This window comes from Pseudophryne corroboree, chromosome 5, assembly GCF_028390025.1.
Source record: "Pseudophryne corroboree isolate aPseCor3 chromosome 5, aPseCor3.hap2, whole genome shotgun sequence".
NCBI classification, from domain to species: Eukaryota; Metazoa; Chordata; class Amphibia; order Anura; family Myobatrachidae; genus Pseudophryne; species Pseudophryne corroboree.
In genome coordinates, this window is record NC_086448.1 from 606,650,128 (window position 1) to 606,672,070 (window position 21,943).

Below are 21,943 nucleotides of genomic sequence, written 5' to 3' on the forward strand. Positions count from 1 at the left end.
TCTGTTTTTTCACAAACAGTGATTTGAAAGGTTGTAGACACCTGATTGTCTAACACCCATTTCTCCTGACCATTACAGAAATTCTGTATTAATGGGACCACGGAGAGGTCTAAATTGTAATAGGTGTATCTTCAAAAGACCATTTTAATTAGGTCAATGCCATACACTTTGCTGGTCACCAGTTAATCCAAATGCACACATATAGGATTTATATTATATTACTTATGTTGTCAAGGCCTGACGCTGGACTGATATATAGAAAAGAAAGAAAGAGAGGAGAAAAGAAAAAAGATTAGTGGTGATATTGCTGTTGGTGTCACCTTTCAAATAAAGGGACTAGTTCCTACTCTACAACACCAGGTATTCGCAGGAAGTCTCCTATCCAGGTACTAACCCAGCCCAACGCTGTTTGGCTTCCAAGATCGTACGAGATCGGGCATTAGCAGCGTGGTATGATAGTAGAGGGACTGTATACCAATGAGAGTGCACCTATATAAGAATGGTAGAGAATGTAGTTTATAAAGAAAAAGAGATATGATATGTGGATCTGCTTTCCACGTTAGACACGGTGCAACAAGCACCACAGCCGTAGCGTTGTGCACACTGAATCGTGAATGAGAGTCCACAGAAAAATAGTAAGCCAAAAGGAGATAATAGAAGAAAATATATTATTAATTTTTATTAATTATTTGATCAGAATAACAGTGAAAATCTCCAATTTTATCAAGCGTCAAGCAAATTCTAAACCCTATGGGAGTCAGGTATACTTAATCCCATATGGAGACACCAGATATATTTGTAGCCAAAAAACCATACATTTATTAGGCACAGATTTAACCAAAATGTTGGGTGAGATTAAGATTAGGTGCAATTGGTACACTGCTGATTATGGTCTGGGAGTAAGCTAAAAGTGAGTCCGTACACAGAAAAGCTATAAGTGGCAAAGGTGTCCCCTAATAAGGCAAACTGTGCTTTACCTGTATTAATCTGGACAGTGTGTCAGTTAATATTTGCAAGTCAGACAGATCACTTTAGATTTTAGGCCATATTCAGCACACAAGATTTGTCTGTACCTTAAAATACAATGGTCTAGATAAGTATACACATGTAAATAAATGTGTATCAAGTATAAATATACTTATATAAGAAATGAAAGATACTCTCTAAGCGGTGTTCACCCATTGGGTGTTGGCTTACAAAATCCAAATGTGAAAATCAGACAAGGTGGTCAGGGTGTCATGTCGTGGGAACGGCTGGTGCCAGCAAGCCCTCCGTAGAAAGGTCCCTCCGCGGAAAATGCGTTTTCGCCCATCCGGGCTTGTTCACTTCCGGGATCCCGGAAAAAAAAGATGTCTTTTATTTTGGGTAGACTGACAGAACACCTCTAGATGGATGGACGGAGCACCTGCAGTCCCTGGATGTATACTGGGATGACACAGCACAAAATATTAATTGAAATCAAAATATATATATTATTTTTTATATCATACACTGCGGTTACAGTGTTGCACAAATGAGTCAAACATATGTAGAAGTATTTTTTATATCACACACCGGCGGTTACAGTGTTGCACAAATGAATCAGAAATATATATAATAATTACACACTGCGGCTGACTACACTGACAGCGTTGCACAATGCGTTTGAGTAGGAAATAATATACTGTGGTCTGACCAGCAGTGTCATAGTACTTATGAAAATAAAATAAAAATGGTATAGTACACTGGGGTACAGTACAAACAAAAAAATAGTTTTTTTATAATTAGAATTTTAGTCTTTTTGTTTTTAGCTTTTATTATTTCAATTTTACACTGGGGCGGAGCGCCTGGATGGATGGACAGATCACTCCTTTCAGATACAGCAGACAGAGCACCCCTTTCAAATACATAGTAGAACTGTATTTTTTTCTGTGGATCACACACAGATATATAGCAGTAGTGTACAGCAGTACTGGTAGTCGTCACTGAGTGACGCACCAATAGAAATATATTTTTTGCTCTGGACACATACAGATATATAGCTGTAGTGTACGGCAGAACTGGTAGTCATCACTGAGTGATGTACCAATAGAAATATATTTCTTGCTCTGGATCACACCCAGAGGATATATACTGTAGCAGTAGTGTACGGCAGTACCAGTAGTCGTCACTGAGTGACCCACCAATAGAAATATATTTTTTGCTCTGGCTCACACACAGAGGATATATAGCAGTAGTGTACGGCAGCCGCAGTACTAGTAGTCAGAGTGACGCACCAATAGATCAGTAGCGAATCTTGCCACAGGCAAGCAGGACTTTTGCCCAAGGTGCCGCCTTCCCCGGAGGGCGCCGGCGCCATCCGGAGGGTGCCTCATCATGGCAAGATCCGCTACTGCTGTGCCCCCCGCTGCCCGCTGTGTCCCCCGCTGGTCCCGCTGTGAAGGGAACTAGACGCTACGCGTCTAGTTTCCCTTCGTGGAGAGGACCTTTGCTGTGCGGTGTGCGATGACGTCATCACGCACCGCACAGCATTTCAGCGGCGCTACTCTACTGTACAGGGGGCGTAACTGACCATGCCCCCTGTATGAAGTCACGCCCCTATTTCCCGCCCGGGGCGCAAAAAGGGCTAGAATCGGCCCTGCAATAGATATATATTTTTTGCTTTGGATCACATACAGAGTATATGTAGCAGTAGTGTACAGCAGTACACAGCCTCATATAGACAGATACCAACACCTGGTCCTATACACAGCCACAGTATGCTATATGCAGTGCACTGTCTACTATGCAGAGCCCTAACACAGTGACAGTCACAGCACACCTACACAAGCAGCACCCCAGGTTTACTCAACTCTCATGCTGCAACCCCTCTGCTCTCTCCTGCCCCCCTTCCCTAACCTGCCTATCTGATTACAGCACAGAATATAGCAAAGAAGGAACATGTCCTCACTGGTCACTCTCCAAGTCCGAAATGAAGATGGCGCAGAGTGAATCTTAGCATAGTAGATTTGCGAACGAAAGATTAGCAGATTTTCGAATAGACAGTTCTTAGCAGTTTCTGAGTAGCTCGAGACTTACTCTGCCACTGCGATCAGTTCAGTCAGTTTCGTTCCTGGTTTGACGTCACAAACACACCCAGCGTTCGCCCAGACACTCCCCTGTTTCTCCAGCCACTCCCGCGTGTTTCCCAGAAACGGAAGCGTTTTTTCAAACACTCCCATAAAACGGCCAGTTTCCGCCCAGAAACACCCACTTCCTGTCAATCACACTACGATCACCAGAACGAAGAAAAAACCTTGTAATGCCGTGAGTAAAATACCAAACTTAATAGCAAATTTACTTGGCGCAGTCGCACTGCGGACATTGCGCATGCTCATTAGCGACTAATCGCTCCGTTGCGAAAAAAAATAACGAGCGATCAACTCGGAATGACCACCTCTGTGTATTAAACAAAGTTTGTGTACATTGAGCCATCAGAAAACAAAAATATCACTATCTCAGTCTCTCTCAAAAAATTCTGTATTTACGAATATTTGGATATGGGATACTCAACCTGTATATATATATATATATATATATATATATATATATACTGTATATACTTTTTTCATAATTTCTTTATTCTTTATTGAAGCAATGTATGTATTAATGGGCATTGTACATGGTGCAACGAAATGTCCTTAATAACAGTTAAGAAGGCCCAACATAAAGGAATACAAGAGACTCATTAAGCTTAAGCACAGCATCGACAGGTAGTCATATGGGCCCTCATTCCGAGTTGTTCGCTCGCTAGCTGCTTTTAGCAGCATTGCACACGCTAAGCCGCCGCCCTCTGGGTGTGTATCTTAGCATAGCAGAATTGCGAACGTAAGATTAGCAGAATTGAGAATAGAAAATTCTTAGCAGTTTCTGAGTAGCTCGAGACTTACTCCTACACTGCGATCAGTTCAGTCAGTTTCGTTCCTGGTTTGACGTCACAAACACACCCAGCGTTCGGCCAGACACTCCCCCATTTCTCCAGCCACTCCCGCGTTTTTCCTTGAAACGCCTGCGTTTTTCCGCACACTCCCAGAAAATGGTCAGTTTCCGCCCAGAAACACCAACTTCCTGTCAATCACTCACCGATCAGCAGAACGATGAAAAAACGTTGTTACGCCGTGAGTAAAATACCTAACTTTTGTGTCAAATAACTAAGGCCCTCATTCCGAGTTGTTCGCTCGGTATTTTTCATCGCATCGCAGTGAAAATCCGCTTAGTACGCATGCGCAAAGTTCGCACTGCGACTGCGCCAAGTAACTTTACTATGAAGAAAGTATTTTTACTCACGGCTTTTTCTTCGCTCCGGCGATCGTAATGTGATTGACAGGAAATGGGTGTTACTGGGCGGAAACACGGCGTTTCAGGGGCGTGTGGCTGAAAACGCTACCGTTTCCGGAAAAAACGCAGGAGTGGCCGGGGAAACGGTGGGAGTGCCTGGGCGAACGCTGGGTGTGTTTGTGACGTCAACCAGGAACGACAAGCACTGAACTGATCGCACAGGCAGAGTAAGTCTGAAGCTACTCTGAAACTGCTAAGTAGTTAGTAATCGCAATATTGCGAATACATCGGTCGCAATTTTAAGAAGCTAAGATTCACTCCCAGTAGGCGGCGGCTTAGCGTGTGTAACTCTGCTAAATTCGCCTTGCGACCGATCAACTCGGAATGAGGGCCTAAGTGCATGCGCTATGCGAACCTTGTGCATGCGCAGTAAGCGACTAATCGCAGTATAGCGAAAATCGGCAACGAGCGAACAACTCGGAATGACCCCCATGGTCATCAAAGGTAAAAAATGGATAATGGTAGGAACACAAAGATAACAAGAATAAAAGTTAGAATTAAATGAGACTTGAACTCAATAAAGTAAGGTTTGTTCACATCTTGCCATTCGTAGAAGATACCTAGAGGTGTTAAACAAAGAGTTTCGAATTTGGGTCTGTGGTCTGTAGACATCTACCTCCATTTGAGATTCGAAGCCCTCTCAGGAGAATGCCAAATAACATCCATTCAGGGGTTAATGACATAGTTAAACAAATGTTCCTGAGAGTAATTGAGCACTTGTAACCAAAATCTACAATTTAAGAACCATAAACAATGGCATAGATCAGCCTGGGACTGGCCACATTTAAAACAGGAGTGAGTTGCTGAAAGCCCAATAATAAATCTCCTATGTGGAGATAGGTAGGATCTATCTATGTAATATATTAAGGAACATCTCTGTTTATATTGTAGAGGAAAGCATATGACATGACCTAGCATGAACCTTTAATAAATCAGCTATCTGCCAGCCCAGGAGCTGTGAATAAATCAGCTATCTGCCAGCCCAGGAGCTGTGATTAAATCAGCTATCTGCCAGCCCAGGAGCTGTGAATAAATCAGCTATCTGCTGGCCCAGGACCTGTGAATAAATCAGCTATCTGCCAGCCCAGGAGCTGTGATTAAATCAGCTATCTGCCAGCCCAGGAGCTGTGAATAAATCAGCTATCTGCTGGCCCAGTACCTGTGAATAAATCAGATTTCTGCCAGCCCAGGAGCTGTAAATAAATCAGCTATCTGCCGGCCCAGGAGCTGTGAAATCCCCTCTACTGTCTGCTGATTGCTGGAGAAAGGTGTTTACAGGATTCGACCAGTCGGCTATGTTTCTATATTTTTATCTTATTCCTTTTTGTACTGTGTATTTTAATCTACCTACAGTATTGCTGGAACATCTTTTCCGTTTTGTCTTTTCTGTGTGAGGAATGGCATTCCTCACATGTTGTTTTGGCTGCTGATACATTATTAATGAAGCCCAAAGGGTTGTGCCAGTATATACATTTTTTTAATTTTAAAAAATGTACTTTAGTGTATGCTACTCCAACAGTTTCATACCTTACCAGATAATTAGATCTTTTTGGAATCAGAAGTTGACCCATGCCCCAAGGATCACAGGTGAAAAGCAGTTTGTCAATTACCATTACAAATCCAAATGCCCTCAACTTTGTGCATCAAGATCGAGCCGTCACCATTATGCACCACTGACGTAATAAAAGTAAACCTATCCCAACTGAAGGAATCACAGAATCAAGAATGAAAATCTGATTCTGTACCAACTAGCAGAAAATTCAGAGATACTGTAGCTTTAATTGGACATCTCTTCTTATGCTTGCCGGAAGATATTGCCATCCCAACACTTCTACTAAGGTAAAGCTAGACGCCCGGGGTAGAACTGGTCCAGAGGCAAGGTTATTAATGTACTGATGTAAACATGCACATACAGTTGTGTTTGAAAGTTTGTGTACCCTTCAGACTTTTCTATAGTTCTGCTGAAATTTGGCCTAAAACTACCTCAAATTTTCACACAAGTCCTAAAAGTAGATAAAGAGAACCAAATCAAACAAATGAGACAAAAAAATGAGACTTGCTTAGTTTTTTTATTGAGGAAAATGATCCAATATCACATACTGTATTTGTGAGTGGCAAAAGTATGTGAACCTTTGCTTTCAGTATCAGGTATGACCCCCTTGTGCATCAAAACCTGCATGTAAATGTTTCTGGTTATTGTTGATTAGTCCTGAACATTGGCTTTGAGGAATTTTACCCCATACAAAACAGCTTCAACTCTGTTATGTTGGTTGGTTTTCTTCCATGAACTGCTTGCTTCAGGTCATTCCACAACATTTCGATTGGATTAAGGTCCGGACTTTGACTTGGCCATACCAAAACTTGAAACTTATACTTTTTTAACCATTCTTCGGTTGAATGACTTCCGTGCTTTGGGTCTTTGTCTTGCTGCATGACCCACATTCAGCTCATGGACAGATGTCCTGACTTTTTTCTTAAGAATTTTCTGGTGTAATTCAGAATTCATCCTCCCATAAATGATGGCAAGTCATCCTGGGTCAAATGCAGCAAAACTGGCCCAAACCATGATACTACACCACCGTGTTTCACAGTATGATTATGAGGTTTTTATGCTAGAATGCAACATTATCCGTTCTACAAACATAACACTTCTAATTTAAAAAAAAAGCTTTATTTTAGATTCATCTGTCCATAAAATATTGTTCCATTTGCCTTCTGGCTTGTCCAGGTGATCTTTAGCAAACTGCAGATGGGCAGCGATGTTCTTTTTGGAGAGCAGCGGCTTTCTCCTTACAATCCTGCCATGCACACCATTGTTGTTCAGTGTCTTCCTGATGGTGGACTCATGAACAATAACATTAGCTAGTGTCAGAAAGATATTCAGTTACTTTGAGGTTACCTTAGGTTACTTTGTGACCTTCCGAACTATTAGATGCCTTGCTCTTGGCTGAATCTTTGTTGGTCGACCACTCCAGGGGAGGGTAATAATGGTCTGGAATTTGCTCCATGTATTCACAATCTGTATGACTGTTGATTGGTGGACTCCAAACTCTTTAGAGATGGTTTTGTAACCTTTTCCAGCCTGATGAGCATCAACACTCTTCTTCTGAGATCCTCAGAAATCACCATTGTTTGTGGCATGGTACACTACATAAAACATGAGTTGTGAACATCAGACTTTGATAGATCCCTGTTCTTTTAAAGAGACAGGTTGTCCACTCACACCTGATTGTCATCTCATAGATTGAAAATACCTGACTCAGCTTCAAAATATCTGCTAAGCCTAAATTTTTCTCCCCCAAGCCAAAAAATTCTCTGGCACCCCCCCCCATAATTGGCACTAGCAAAGTGATGAATCCGCGCATGCCGCAAAAAAGGGCACAGCCTTGCTGAAATGGGCGTGGCTTTGCATAAAGGGGCGTGGTTTTGCAGGAAAACACTACCTTATACCCCAGTGTTGCAACCTGCACGCCCAGACGTTGGCCACCACAGGAAAAAAAAACAATCCTGATTCATGCCCCTTACATTATTTGTCATTTTTCCTCCGTATAGTAATGCCCAGTATACATTATGCCACATACTGCAATGGCCCTTAGACCAGTGGCGTAACTACTGCCCCCGCAGTCCTCGCGGTGGCTTGGGGGCGAGGGGCTGCGGGGGCGCCACTGATTTACAGCAGACTGACATGCGGACGAGCGTCCGCATGTCAGTCTGCAGTCTCCTTCCCTCCGCCGCTTTTTGGAGGGACACGGAGGGCACACAGCGCGCCTCCCTGTGTCCCTCCTGCTGCATCATCTCCGGCGGCCGCGGGTCTAATAGGGGGAAGTGCCGTCCGTGAGCTCTAATTGGCTCACGAACCGGCACTTCCCCCTATTAGACCCGCGGCCGCCGGAGATGATGCAGCAGGAGGGACACAGGAGAGACGAGCTGTGCCCTCCGTGTCCCTCCAAAAAGCGACGGCGGGGGGGGGGGTAAATATCTGGCAGTGGGGGCATATATGGCACGGGGGGGGGGAGGAGGAGGGAGGAATATCTGGCACTGGGGCATTTCTGGCACTGGGGGGAATATCTGGCACTGGGGGCATATCTGGCACTGGGGGGGGATATCTGGCACTGGGGCATATATGGCACTGGGGGGGAATATCTGGCACTGGGGGCATATATGGCACTGTGGGGGGGGGATATCTGGCACTGGGGGCATATATGGCACAGGGGGCATATATGGCACTGGGGGGAATATCTGGCACTGGGGGCATATATGGCACTGGGGGGGATATCTGGCACTGGGGGCATATATGGCACGGGGGGCATATATGGCACTGGGGGGGAATATCTGGCACTGGGGGCATATATGGCACGGGGGGAATATCTGGCACTGGGGGGGAATATCTGGCACTGTGGGCATATATGGCACGGGGGGAATATCTGGCACTGGGGGGGAATATCTGGCACTGGGGGCATATATGGCACTGGGGGCATATTTGGCACTGGGGGGGAATATATGGCACTGGGGGCATATCTGGCACTGGGGGCCTATGTGGCACTGGGAGGGAATATCTGGCACTGGGGGCATATGTGGCACTGGGGGGGTATATGTGTACCTGGCACATGGGGGGACGACTATATTTGGCACTGGGGCATGTAAGTACCTGGCACCGTGGGGGAATATCTGGCACTGGGGACATATGTGGCACTGGGAGCACAGCCCTAGCAACAAGGACTACCTCCTAGCAACGAGCATGACACCCACTGCATGAAACACCTGGCAACGAGCATAACACCCAGTGCATGAAACACCTGGCAACGAGCATGACACCCAGTGCATGAAACCCCTGGCAACGAGCATGACACCCTGAGCATGAAAACCCCTGGCACCGTGCATGGAACCAAGAGCATGAAACCCCTGGCAACGAGCATGACACCCAGTGCATGAAACCCCTGACAACGAGCAGGTAATTGAAAAGTAATTAGAAGCCTTACTGTAGGACTTAATGTGTAATGGGCATTACGGTGTGTGGCATAATGTATCACGGACATTGCGGTGTGTGTCATAATGTGTCACAGGCATTACGGTGTATGGTATACTATATCGCGGGCATTGTGATATGTGGTATAATGTCTCAGGGTCATTGCAGTGTGTGGCATAATGTATCACGGACATTGCGGTGTGTGTCATAATGTGTCAGGCATTACGGTGTGTGGTTTACTATATCACGGGCATTGTGGTATGTGGTATAATGTCTCAGGGTCATTGCAGTGTGGCATAATACATAACGGGCATTTCGATGTGTGGCATAGGGTATAACGGGCAGGGCATTGCGGTATGTGTCACAGGCATTACGGTGTATGGTATACTATATCACGGGCATTGTGGTATAATGTCTCAAGGTCATTGCAGTGTGTGGCATAATGTGTCACAGGCATTGTATGTGCTATAATGTATCGGGCATTGCAGTGTGTGGCATAATGTATCACGGACATTGCGGTGTGTGTCATAATGTGTCACAGACATTGTATGTGCTATAATGTATCAGGGGCATTGCAGTGTGTAGCATAATGTATAACGGGCATTGCGATTCTTGTCATAATGTGTCACAGGCATTACGGTGTGTGGCATAATGTGTCTGGGGCATTACGGTGTGTGGCATAATGTGTCGGGGGCATTATGGTGTGTGCATATTGTGTCGTGCATTATTGTGTGCGGCATAATGTCTAAGGGCCATTGCAGTATGTGGCATAATGTATACTGGGCATTACTATAAGGAGGAAAAATGATAAATAATGTAAGGGGCATGAATCAGGATTATTTTTCTTTCCTGTGGTGGCCAACGTATGGGCGTGCAGGTTGCAAAACTGGGGTATAAGGTAGTCTTTTCCTGCAATGTCACGCCCCTTTATGTGAAACCACGCCCACTCCAACAAAACCACGCCCCTTTTTTTACGCGCGCGCCTTTGCCGCGCGCATATTTATCCCTTTCTTGCTCCCAATTATGGAGCATGAAGGGGGGGGGGGGGGCGCCGAAGAATTTTTTGGCTTGGGGGAGAAAAATTTCTAGTTACGCCACTGCCTTAGACATTGTGCCACACACAATAATGCCCATGACACAATATGCCACACACCATAATGCCACCAACACATTATGCCACACACCGTAATGCCTGTGACACATTATGACAGGCATCGCAATGCCCATTATTCATTATGCTACACACTGCAATGCCCCTGATACATTATAGCACATACAATGCCTGTGACACATTATGACACACACCGCAATATCCGTGATACATTATGCCACACACTGCAATGTCCGTGATACATTATGCCACACACTGCAATGACCCTGAGACATTATACCACATACCACAATGCCCATGATATAGCCACACCGTAATGCCTGTGACACATACCGCAATGCCCGTTATACCCTATGCCACACACCGCAATGCCCGTTAAACATTATGCCACACACTGCAATGCCCCTGAGATATTATACCACATACCACAATGCCCGTGATATAGTATACCACACACACCGTAATGCCTGTGACACATACTGCAATGCCAGTTATACCCTATGCCACACACCGCAATGCCCGTTGTGCATTATGCCACACACTGCAATGCCCCTGAGACATTATACCACATACCACAATGCCTGTGATGTACTATGCCACACACCATAATGCCTGTGACACATTATGACACACACCGCAATGTCCGTGATACATTATGCCACACACCGCAATGCCCATTACACATTAAGTCCTACAGTAAGGCTTCTAATTACTTTTAAATTACCTGCTCATTGCCAGAGGTTTCATGCTCTTGGTTCCATACACGGTGCCAGGGGTTTTCATGCTCAGGGTGTCATGCTCGTTGCCAGGGGTTTCATGTGGTAGGTGTTATGCTTGTTGCCAGAGGTATCATGTGCTGGGTTTCAAGCTTGTTGCCAGGTGGTAATATTCGTTGCCATGGGGTTTCATGCAGTGGGTGTCCTGCTCGTTGCTAGGGGGTAATGCTTGTTGCCAGGGATTTCATGAGCTGGGTGTTGTGCTTGTAACCAGGGGGTAATGCTTGTTGCTAGGGCTGTGCTCCCAGTGCCACATATGCCCCCAATGCCAGATATTCCCCCACAGTGCCAGGTACAAATATGCCCCCAGGGCCAAATATGTCCCCCCAGGGCCAATATGCTCCCCCAGGGCCAAATATGCCCTCCCAAGTGCCAAATATGCTCCCCCAGTGCCAAACATGCCCCGCAACTGCCAAATATGTTCCCCCAGTGCCAAATATTCCCCCCCGTGCCAAATATGCTCCCCCAGTGCCAATCATGCCCCCGCAAGTGCCAAATATGTTCCCCCAGTGCCAAATATGCCCCCCCAGTGCCAAATATGCCCCCCTCCCCAGTGCCAAATATTCTCCCCCAGTGCCAGGTACCACCCCAGGCTCCTCCGCTGCTGTGCTATTTTGGGAAGGAGGGACACGGAGGGCACAGCGCGCTCCTCTCGTGTGTGTCCTTCCTGCATCTCCGGCGGCAGCGGCGTGTCTGTCAAATGAAGTGCCTGTTCGTGAGCCAATCAGAGCTCATGAACAGGCACTTCATTTAACAGACACGCCGCTGCCGCCGGAGCCCCAGGAGGGACACACAGGAGAGGCGAGCTCTGTGCCCTCAGTGTCCCTCCTTCCCAAAACAATCAGTGGCGGCGGCTAAGGCGTCCCGCAGCCCTGCGTGCCTCCAAGTGATGGCAGGGGCTGCGGGGCCCTAGTTACGCCACTGGCCTAAAGGTTCACATACTTTTTTCCACTCACTGATGTGTGATATTGGATAATTTTCCTCAATAAAATTGGTTCTCTTTATCTACTTTTAGGACTTGTGTGAAAATCTGAGATAGTTTTAGGGCAAGTTTCAGCAGAAATATAGAAAGGGGATCACAAACTTTCAAGCACCACTTTACATAAATACCTTTGTATATGCTGACATAGCGGGTTGGGGCCGCATTACCGGTGGCCAAGATCCCGGCAGTCATCATCCCGACACCAGGATCCCGGCCACAGAATGCCAGCGGGGAGAAGGCGAACGTAACGCTGACCCTTGCTGCTCTCGCTACAGGATCTATTCCCAATCTATGGGTGTCCTGGACAAAACGAGTAAGAGTAGTCCCTTCTAGTCGGCATGCCGACTGACGGTATTTTGAGTGGGCGGGATGCAGGGGGAGGTTATGTGTCTCCTGACCGGCGGTCACATAACTACATCCCGACATAGCAATGTTTACACTGGGAAAAAATGTGTTTTGGAGATCAGATATGCATGCTATGACCTCTCTCTCTTTCATATATATATATATACTGTATATATATATCTGGGTATGGCGAGTGCGGTGGATCCCTGTATATGTATGTGGTTCATTTTTAATTAACCTTTTCTGTTATCATATCTTTCTCATACACCCCTTATAAGCTCATTTACTCGTAACCTGTGTTAGCTGCTTCCCTAGTGGTAATTAGTAACCTGTGTAGGTGACTGACTCACCATTAAAAGCCATAAGTTAGTTGGCAGGTGAGCTTTAAACCTGAAAGCACAATTTTGATTTATCTCTGATGTGATAGCAATGGCCAGGTTTTAAAAGTCAAGGTGATAGAGTAGGACTTGCAGTAAGATGAAAAGTTGGACTGCAAGCTTAAATGCACTGTACAATCCATGAACTAAAACCCCATTATTTATTTATGTTCTGATGTATAGAGGTGAATGAACTTACTAAGGTGAGTTTTGGGCTCTTGGATGTCATATTATTTAAGCAACGTGATCACAGGCCATTGTACCCCGGCCTGGGTGTTCTGAGTGCAGGTGTGCACCTCATTTCTGGGTATGGCAAGTGCAATGGTTTTCTGTATATGTATATCTCCTATATAATAGCCCAGATCTGTGACTTTGTGCCTGTGTGTATAATGCTGGGTGTGGCTAGGAGCTCTCATTGGGTTAGTGGCAGGTCTATCACATCCAGTCCAAAGCTGATTGGGGCGAGAAATGCCCTCCCACACAGGTTACAGCCAATGGGAGGCTCTGCCCTTTGCCTGCTGTGTTTTCACAGAGCAGGATTAGCAATGGGACTGATAAAGCTGCAGCTCCAGGTCCACACCCCAAAATAGTCCCACTGCATCTGCAGCAACATACCCTCCAACAATTTACACATAAACATTGATACAAATTCAAAAAGGGGGCGTGGCCATGGGTACAGCGGCGGCGTTGCCATGCCCCTTTTCCTATACTTTCAATGGAAGCTTGGAGAGTAAAAAATCGGTACAGATCATAAAAGGTACTGTACCTGCCAAAAAGGTGCAGCTGGAGGGTATGCCACTGCATCTGCAGCATCCTATGTCCTGCTGCGAGTCTGCCTGCCCCCTCCAGCATCAATAATCCCCACTCCCTAGCCGCTGCGCAGGTGGGGCAAAAGCTGCTGCGCCCACCGGCATAGATGTGTATGAAAGCGGCGCAGCGGAAGGCTTTCATAGCCCTCCCTGCGCCGCATACTCTCTGAGCCCCAGAGCCTCCTCTGCGCATGATGACACAGAAGTGCCTCCCAGACACAGCCGCGCCCAGATCCCCAGAGGCCCTGACTCCGCAACACAGCACCTGGGCAGCAGGCCTGGAAGCCCCGAGATGGCTAATGTAACGGATAGAGTGGGTGATATTGCGGAGGGTAATCTCTGGACACTGAATCAATGTAAAAAATGACAGTGCTGTGCTGTGCAGTGCAGTGGGTGTACAGTCTGGGCCATGGAAAGGCGTGACATGTCAAATCCACGCGGGCGAAGACGTGGGCAAAAAGGTAGTGTATACATATATATATATATAGAGAGATAGAGAGAGAGAGAGAGAGAGCAAATGCCACTGACTCATCACAACATCTTGTCGAAGTCGTAAAAAGAAGACAATACAAACTACACACAGATTGACTCTTCTTGGTGGTGGCGGAAGGACGCAATTGACGTATATGGATGCACCATGCTTCTTTACCGTATATCATGCATAGAGTCGCACAGCGTGCGTGTTGCAGCGTGGTGGGTGTATATACAGTAAAAGGTGCAATCACTGAGAAACACCATAAAGATGCACACAGACACATATTTCATACAACACATAAATTACACATAGACAAAACATGTCCAACACCAGACTTGTATTATAATGTATTTATATAATAGAGTGTAAAACCAGATAGATATATGTATCATTGGGATGGAAGTTAATTATATCATGCTTAGTGTCAAAATGGTCAGGAGAATGTGTGGATTAATTTGATAATTATGGGTAAATTGTAGCATATTGCAACGATTAGTTATGATAAAATGTATAAAGTCACATTCTATGAGAACAAAGGACATTCCTGAGAAAGCATGTGTGCAGAAAACCAGTGGTTAACCCCTATAACTGCATCTTGAAACTGGACATTGCTTGCATATGAACTGACCAATAACACACAATGGGGTATATTTACTAACATTCGTAATTCTCCCGATTTGGTGGGAGAATAATCACGAATGACATCGAAAGTGTAAAACTGCAACTTTTTGAATTTGTTACGACGGATTTACTAAGCTGTCGTATTCGGGTTTTTCTTTTGTTCCGATGTCGATGTCATTCGTGTTTTTTTTTCTTTTTTTCACGGCAGTGATTAGCAAAACACTGCCGACTTTTTAAAAATGAATCTCGGCCGGATCTGTGTGATCCGTGCTGGGGTTTTTTTTTTTTTAAATTAAACAGTGTAAAATAAAAATAAAAATTGCGTGGGGTCCCCCCTCCTAAGCATAACCAGCCTCGGGCTCTTTGAGCCGATCCTGGTTGCAGAAATATGGGGGGAAAAATGACAGGGTTTCCCTATATTTAAGCAACCAGCATCGGGCTCTGCGCCTGGTCCTGGTTCCAAAAATACGGGGGGAAAAAAGAGTAGGGGTCCCCCGTATTTTTAAAACCAGCACCGGGCTCCACTAGCTGGACAGATAATGCCACAGCCGGGGGTCACTTTTATATAGTGCCCTGCGGCCGTGGCATCAAAAATCCAACTAGTCACCCCTGGCCGGGGTACCCTGGGGGAGTGGGGACCCCTTCAATCAAGGGGTCCCCCCCCCCAGCCACCCAAGGGCCAGGGGTGAAGCCTAGAGATGAGCGGGTTCGGTTTCTTTGAATCCGAACCCGCACGAACTTCACTTTTTTTTTCACGGGTCCGAGCGACTCGGATCTTCCCGCCTTGCTCGGTTAACCCGAGCGCGCCCGAACGTCATCATGACGCTGTCGGATTCTCGCGAGACTCGGATTCTATATAAGGAGCCGCGCGTCGCCGCCATTTTCACACGTGCATTGAGATAGATAGGGAGAGGACGTGGCTGGCGTCCTCTCCATTTAGATTAGATTTAGAAGAGAGAGAGAGAGAGAGAGATTGCTGTGATACTGTAGATTAGAAGAGAGTGCAGACAGAGTTTAGTGACTGACGACCACAGTGACCAGTGACCACCAGAGACAGTGCAGTTGTTTGTTTTATTTAATATATCCGTTCTCTGCCTGAAAAAAACGATACACAGTCACACAGTGACTCAGTCTGTGTGCACTGCTCAGCCCAGTGTGCTGCACATCAATGTATTGTATATAAAGCTTATAATTGTGGGGGAGACTGGGGAGCACTGCAGGTTGTTATAGCAGGAGCCAGGAGTACATGATAAATAATATTATATTAAAATTAAACAGTGCACACTTTTGCTGCAGGAGTGCCACTGCCAGTGTGACTAGTGGTGACCAGTGCCTGACCACCAGTATATTAGTAGTATTGTATACTATCTCTTTATCAACCAGTCTATATTAGCAGCAGACACAGTACAGTGCGGTAGTTCACGGCTGTGGCTACCTCTGTGTCGGCACTCGGCAGGCAGTCCGTCCATCCATAATTGTATTATAATATATACCACCTAACCGTGGTTTTTTTTTCATTCTTTATACCGTCGTCATACTAGTTGTTACGAGTATACTACTATCTCTTTATCAACCAGTGTACAGTGCGGTAGTTCACGGCTGTGGCTACCTCTGTGTCGGCACTCGGCAGGCAGTCCGTCCAACCATAATTGTATTATATACCACCTAACCGTGGTTTTTTTTTCATTCTTTATACCGTCGTCATACTAGTTGTTACGAGTATACTACTATCTCTTTATCAACCAGTGTACAGTGCGGTAGTTCACGGCTGTGGCTACCTCTGTGTCGGCACTCGGCAGGCAGTCCGTCCATCCATAATTGTATTATAATATATACCACCTAACCGTGGTTTTTTTTTCATTCTTTATACCGTCGTCATACTAGTTGTTACGAGTATACTACTATCTCTTTATCAACCAGTGTACAGTGCGGTAGTTCACGGCTGTGGCTACCTCTGTGTCGGCACTCGGCAGGCAGTCCGTCCAACCATAATTGTATTATAATATATACCACCTAACCGTGGTTTTTTTTTCATTCTTTATACCGTCGTCATACTAGTTGTTACGAGTATACTACTATCTCTTTATCAACCAGTGTACAGTGCGGTAGTTCACGGCTGTGGCTACCTCTGTGTCGGCACTCGGCAGGCAGTCCGTCCAACCATAATTGTATTATATACCACCTAACCGTGGTTTTTTTTTCATTCTTTATACCGTCGTCATACTAGTTGTTACGAGTATACTACTATCTCTTTATCAACCAGTGTACAGTGCGGTAGTTCACGGCTGTGGCTACCTCTGTGTCGGCACTCGGCAGGCAGTCCGTCCAACCATAATTGTATTATAATATATACCACCTAACCGTGGTTTTTTTTTCATTCTTTATACCGTCGTCATACTAGTTGTTACGAGTATACTACTATCTCTTTATCAACCAGTGTACAGTGCGGTAGTTCACGGCTGTGGCTACCTCTGTGTCGGCACTCGGCAGGCAGTCCGTCCATCCATAATTGTATTATAATATATACCACCTAACCGTGGTTTTTTTTTCATTCTTTATACCGTCGTCATACTAGTTGTTACGAGTATACTACTATCTCTTTATCAACCAGTGTACAGTGCGGTAGTTCACGGCTGTGGCTACCTCTGTGTCGGCACTCGGCAGGCAGTCCGTCCAACCATAATTGTATTATAATATATACCACCTAACCGTGGTTTTTTTTTCATTCTTTATACCGTCGTCATACTAGTTGTTACGAGTATACTACTATCTCTTTATCAACCAGTGTACAGTGCGGTAGTTCACGGCTGTGGCTACCTCTGTGTCGGCACTCGGCAGGCAGTCCGTCCAACCATAATTGTATTATAATATATACCACCTAACCGTGGTTTTTTTTTCATTCTTTATACCGTCGTCATACTAGTTGTTACGAGTATACTACTATCTCTTTATCAACCAGTGTACAGTGCGGTAGTTCACGGCTGTGGCTACCTCTGTGTCGGCACTCGGCAGGCAGTCCGTCCAACCATAATTGTATTATAATATATACCACCTAACCGTGGTTTTTTTTTCATTCTTTATACCGTCGTCATACTAGTTGTTACGAGTATACTACTATCTCTTTATCAACCAGTGTACAGTGCGGTAGTTCACGGCTGTGGCTACCTCTGTGTCGGCACTCGGCAGGCAGTCCGTCCAACCATAATTGTATTATATACCACCTAACCGTGGTTTTTTTTTCATTCTTTATACCGTCGTCATACTAGTTGTTACGAGTATACTACTATCTCTTTATCAACCAGTGTACAGTGCGGTAGTTCACGGCTGTGGCTACCTCTGTGTCGGCACTCGGCAGGCAGTCCGTCCAACCATAATTGTATTATAATATATACCACCTAACCGTGGTTTTTTTTTCATTCTTTATACCGTCGTCATACTAGTTGTTACGAGTATACTACTATCTCTTTATCAACCAGTGTACAGTGCGGTAGTTCACGGCTGTGGCTACCTCTGTGTCGGCACTCGGCAGGCAGTCCGTCCAACCATAATTGTATTATAATATATACCACCTAACCGTGGTTTTTTTTTCATTCTTTATACCGTCGTCATACTAGTTGTTACGAGTATACTACTATCTCTTTATCAACCAGTGTACAGTGCGGTAGTTCACGGCTGTGGCTACCTCTGTGTCGGCACTCGGCAGGCAGTCCGTCCAACCATAATTGTATTATAATATATACCACCTAACCGTGGTTTTTTTTTCATTCTTTATACCGTCGTCATACTAGTTGTTACGAGTATACTACTATCTCTTTATCAACCAGTGTACAGTGCGGTAGTTCACGGCTGTGGCTACCTCTGTGTCGGCACTCGGCAGGCAGTCCGTCCAACCATAATTGTATTATAATATATACCACCTAACCGTGGTTTTTTTTTCATTCTTTATACCGTCGTCATACTAGTTGTTACGAGTATACTACTATCTCTTTATCAACCAGTGTACAGTGCGGTAGTTCACGGCTGTGGCTACCTCTGTGTCGGCACTCGGCAGGCAGTCCGTCCATCCATAATTGTATTATATACCACCTAACCGTGGTTTTTTTATACCACCTAACCGTGGCAGTCCGTCCATAATTGTATACTAGTATCCAATCCATCCATCTCCATTGTTTACCTGAGGTGCCTTTTAGTTCTGCCTATAAAATATGGAGAACAAAAAAGTTGAGGTTCCAAAATTAGGGAAAGATCAAGATCCACTTCCACCTCGTGCTGAAGCTGCTGCCACTAGTCATGGCCGAGACGATGAAATGCCAGCAACGTCGTCTGCCAAGGCCGATGCCCAATGTCATAGTACAGAGCATGTCAAATCCAAAACACCAAATATCAGAAAAAAAAGGACTCCAAAACCTAAAATAAAATTGTCGGAGGAGAAGCGTAAACTTGCCAATATGCCATTTACCACACGGAGTGGCAAGGAACGGCTGAGGCCCTGGCCTATGTTCATGGCTAGTGGTTCAGCTTCACATGAGGATGGAAGCACTCAGCCTCTCGCTAGAAAACTGAAAAGACTCAAGCTGGCAAAAGCACCGCAAAGAACTGTGCGTTCTTTGAAATCCCAAATCCACAAGGAGAGTCCAATTGTGTCGTTTGCGATGCCTGACCTTCCCAACACTGGACGTGAAGAGCATGCGCCTTCCACTATTTGCATGCCCCCTGCAAGTGCTGGAAGGAGCACCCGCAGTCCAGTTCCTGATAGTCAGATTGAAGATGTCAGTGTTGAAGTACACCAGGATGAGGAGGATATGGGTGTTGCTGGCGCTGGGGAGGAAATTGACCAGGAGGATTCTGATGGTGAGGTGGTTTGTTTAAGTCAGGCACCCGGGGAGACACCTGTTGTCCGTGGGAGGAATATGGCCGTTGACATGCCAGGTGAAAATACCAAAAAAATCAGCTCTTCGGTGTGGAGGTATTTCACCAGAAATGCGGACAACAGGTGTCAAGCCGTGTGTTCCCTTTGTCAAGCTGTAATAAGTAGGGGTAAGGACGTTAACCACCTCGGAACATCCTCCCTTATACGTCACCTGCAGCGCATTCATAATAAGTCAGTGACAAGTTCAAAAACTTTGGGTGACAGCGGAAGCAGTCCACTGACCAGTAAATCCCTTCCTCTTGTAACCAAGCTCACGCAAACCACCCCACCAACTCCCTCAGTGTCAATTTCCTCCTTCCCCAGGAATGCCAATAGTCCTGCAGGCCATGTCACTGGCAAGTCTGACGAGTCCTCTCCTGCCTGGGATTCCTCCGATGCATCCTTGCGTGTAACGCCTACTGCTGCTGGCGCTGCTGTTGTTGCCGCTGGGAGTCGATGGTCATCCCAGAGGGGAAGTCGTAAGCCCACTTGTACTACTTCCAGTAAGCAATTGACTGTTCAACAGTCCTTTGCGAGGAAGATGAAATATCACAGCAGTCATCCTACTGCAAAGCGGATAACTGAGTCCTTGACAACTATGTTGGTGTTAGACGTGCGTCCGGTATCCGCCGTTAGTTCACAGGGAACTAGACAATTTATTGAGGCAGTGTGCCCCCGTTACCAAATACCATCTAGGTTCCACTTCTCTAGGCAGGCGATACCGAGAATGTACACGGACGTCAGAAAAAGACTCACCAGTGTCCTAAAAAATGCAGTTGTACCCAATGTCCACTTAACCACGGACATGTGGACAAGTGGAGCAGGGCAGGGTCAGGACTATATGACTGTGACAGCCCACTGGGTAGATGTATGGACTCCCGCCGCAAGAACAGCAGCGGCGGCACCAGTAGCAGCATCTCGCAAACGCCAACTCTTTCCTAGGCAGGCTACGCTTTGTATCACCACTTTCCAGAATACGCACACAGCTGAAAACCTCTTACGGCAACTGAGGAAGATCATCGCGGAATGGCTTACCCCAATTGGACTCTCCTGTGGATTTGTGGCATCGGACAACGCCAGCAATATTGTGTGTGCATTAAATATGGGCAAATTCCAGCACGTCCCATGTTTTGCACATACCTTGAATTTGGTGGTGCAGAATTTTTTAAAAAACGACAGGGGCATGCAAGAGATGCTGTCGGTGGCCAGAAAAATTGCGGGACACTTTCGGCGTACAGGCACCACGTACAGAAGACTGGAGCACCACCAAAAACTACTGAACCTGCCCTGCCATCATCTGAAGCAAGAAGTGGTAACGAGGTGGAATTCAACCCTCTATATGCTTCAGAGGTTGGAGGAGCAGCAAAAGGCCATTCAAGCCTATACAATTGGCAACGATATAGGAGATGGAATGCACCTGTCTCAAGTGCAGTGGAGAATGATTTCAACGTTGTGCAAGGTTCTGATGCCCTTTGAACTTGCCACACGTGAAGTCAGTTCAGACACTGCCAGCCTGAGTCAGGTCATTCCCCTCATCAGGCTTTTGCAGAAGAAGCTGGAGGCATTGAAGAAGGAGCTAACACGGAGCGATTCCGCTAGGCATGTGGGACTTGTGGATGCAGCCCTTAATTCGCTTAACAAGGATTCACGGGTGGTCAATCTGTTGAAATCAGAGCACTACATTTTGGCCACCGTGCTCGATCCTAGATTTAAAGCCTACCTTGGATCTCTCTTTCCGGCAGACACAGGTCTGCTGGGGTTGAAAGACCTGCTGGTGACAAAATTGTCAAGTCAAGCGGAACGCGACCTGTCAACATCTCCTCCTTCACATTCTCCCGCAACTGGGGGTGCGAGGAAAAGGCTCAGAATTCCGAGCCCACCCGCTGGCGGTGATGCAGGGCAGTCTGGAGCGACTGCTGATGCTGACATCTGGTCCGGACTGAAGGACCTGACAACGATTACGGACATGTCGTCTACTGTCACTGCATATGATTCTCTCAACATTGATAGAATGGTGGAGGATTATATGAGTGACCGCATCCAAGTAGGCACGTCACACAGTCCGTACTTATACTGGCAGGAAAAAGAGGCAATTTGGAGGCCCTTGCACAAACTGGCTTTATTCTACCTAAGTTGCCCTCCCACAAGTGTGTACTCCGAAAGAGTGTTTAGTGCCGCCGCTCACCTTGTCAGCAATCGGCGTACGAGGTTACATC

The 21,943-nt window shown here is 46.0% G+C and overlaps 1 pseudogene; it reads right to left on the reverse strand.

Moving 5' to 3' along the window:
• Positions 1–345: 345 nt before the first annotated feature.
• On the reverse strand, positions 346–464 carry LOC134930737 (5S ribosomal RNA; annotated as a pseudogene).
• Positions 465–21,943: the final 21,479 nt, after the last annotated feature.